General features: G+C 34.0%; 1 pseudogene; it reads left to right on the plus strand.

Annotated features, from left to right (window-relative positions):
* The first annotated feature begins 1,208 nt into the window (after window positions 1-1,208).
* On the plus strand, window positions 1,209-1,587 carry LOC100581018 (annotated as a pseudogene).
* Window positions 1,588-2,512: the final 925 nt, after the last annotated feature.

Genomic DNA, 2,512 nt, shown 5'->3' on the forward strand with positions numbered 1-2,512 from the left:
CATTTTTTTCAGAACTGATAAAGGGTATCAAGCATCGTATTTTAAAAACCCAATAAAACCAAAGCCAATTATATAGAAATTCATACCTAAAATGTTATAATGAAACTGAGAACAAGAAGATTGAACCACACATTTTTTCTTTTTTTAAAAAAAATTTTTTTAGAGACAAGTTCTCACACTGCCACCCAGGCTGAAGTGTAGTGGTGGTATCATACCTCAACCGATTCTTCAACCTCAGCCTCCAGAGTAGCTGGGATTACAAGCACAGGCCACCATGCCTGGCTTGAACGTTTTCAACTTAAAACTTTGTAATTGTCAAACAGCTAGGGAGGAAGAAAAGATGAATAAACTAACAGTAACATGGATGCTGGAGAACAATAGAATAATATATGCAGAGCTTATTGAGAAAAAAAATTACAACCTGGATTTGTAGAGACCTCAGGAGTTTCTCAAAAAAATGCCGGCCCCTGCTCTCACCTTTGTCGGAAGATAAAGAAAAAATGAGCACATAATGATAGATCTCCACTAGGGAAATTCCTAAAGATGTAATTCAGGAGGAAAAAGAAGCCCAGAAAAGAAGATTCGAATGCAAGAAGGAAAGAAAATTGAAAAAATATATAATTGTAGTAAATCTAAAGAAGTATTGATTAGAATTAAGATGTGATTAGAATTAAGATCCTGGTTTCAAATGGGGATTAGGAATTAATTAATTTTGGACTTCGTTAAAAGTACACTATAAAATTTTAAAGATATTAACCAATAAAATAGAAATAGGGCATATAACTTCCAAATTAGTAAACAAAAAATATGTGATTAAAAAAAAACCAAAAGCAAAATAAGCCAAAGGGAAAGAAAAAAAGAAAAATAAATGAGACAAATATAAAGCAAAAAGTTACGTGGTAGAAACTGGTAAAATATTTCAGTATTATACAGGCAAATAATATCAGCAAAAGACAACCTGGAGAGCTGTTTTAATAATCAGACAACCTGGATAGCTGTTTTAATATCAGCTGTTTTAAGACAAAAGAAAAGCTTTATTTGTCATTAATTTTTTTAAAAATCACTATATGAAGATGAGTTCAATTAATCAAGGTTGTTTAAACATTTAACTTTGTATACATATAGTTAAATAGCTTCAAAATACTCAAGGAAAAGGTAATTAAAACTATAATAAGAAATGGACAGCTTTCCAACTTTGACCCGGGAGAATGGCTCCCGCAAAGAAGGGTGGCGAGAAGAAAAAGGGCCATTCTGCCATCAACGAGGTTGTGACCCGAGAATACACTATCAATATATTCACAAGTGCATCCATGGAGTGGGCTTAAGAAGCGTGCCCCTGGGGAACTCAAAGAGATTTGGCAATTTGCCGTGAAGGAGATGGGAACTCCAGATGTGCTTATTGATACCAGGTGCAACAAAGTGGTCTGGGCCAAAGGAATAAGGTATGACCCATACCGTATCCGCATGTGGTTGTCCAGAAAACGTAATGAGGATGAAGATTCACCAAACAAGCTCTATATTTTGGTTACCTACATACCTGTTACCACTTTCAAAAATCTACAGACAGTCAATGTGGATGAGAACTAATCACTGATCATCAAATTGCAAAATTGCAAAAAAAATTGCAAAAATTGCAAAAAACAAAAAGAGGAAATGGACAATCACCATTAAAGGGAGAGATGTCAACACAGCTCTCTCTATTATTGAGAGGCCAATGGATAGAAAAGATTTGAACAATGAAATAGGCTATATATGTACAGAACCCTCCACCTAAAATATAGAGAATGCAAAGTTTTCTCTAGCACATAGGAAACAATTTTTAAAAAATGGCCACAAGCAAGGTTCTTGACTTTTAAGTCAAAAAAACTTAAAAAATTGCTATCAGACTATATTTTCTTATGACAATGCAATTATGTTATAAATTAATAACCAAAAAGTTACATCTGACGAAGTTCTGATATCCAGAATCTATAAAAAACTTAAAAAATTGAAAAAGAAGAAGCAACTGCATTAAAAAATGGGCCAAAGACACAAACAGACACATCTCAAAAGAAGACATACGAGAAGCTAACAAACATGAAAAAAGTTCCACGTCACTAATCATCAGAGAAATACAAAACAAAACCACAATGAAATACCACCTCACACCAGTCAGGATGGATATTATTAAAAAGGTCAAAAAACAGCACATGTTGGTGAGACTGTAGAGAAAAGAGACTGCTTACACACTATTGGTGGGACTGGAAAGTAGTTCAGTCAGTGTGGAAAACAGTTTGAAGATTTCTCAAAGAACCTAAAACAGAGCCACCATTTAACTCAGAAATCCCATTACTGGGTATATATCCAAAAGAAAATCAATCATTCTACCAAAAGACATATGCATTCACACATTCATTGCAACACTATTCACAATATCAAAGACATGGAATCAACCTAGGTGCCCACCAACAGTGGATTAGATAAACAAAATGTGGTGCATATACAACAAGAAATACGAAGGAGTCATAAAAAG

Source organism: Nomascus leucogenys, chromosome 13, assembly GCF_006542625.1.
Source record: "Nomascus leucogenys isolate Asia chromosome 13, Asia_NLE_v1, whole genome shotgun sequence".
NCBI lineage: Eukaryota > Metazoa > Chordata > Mammalia > Primates > Hylobatidae > Nomascus > Nomascus leucogenys.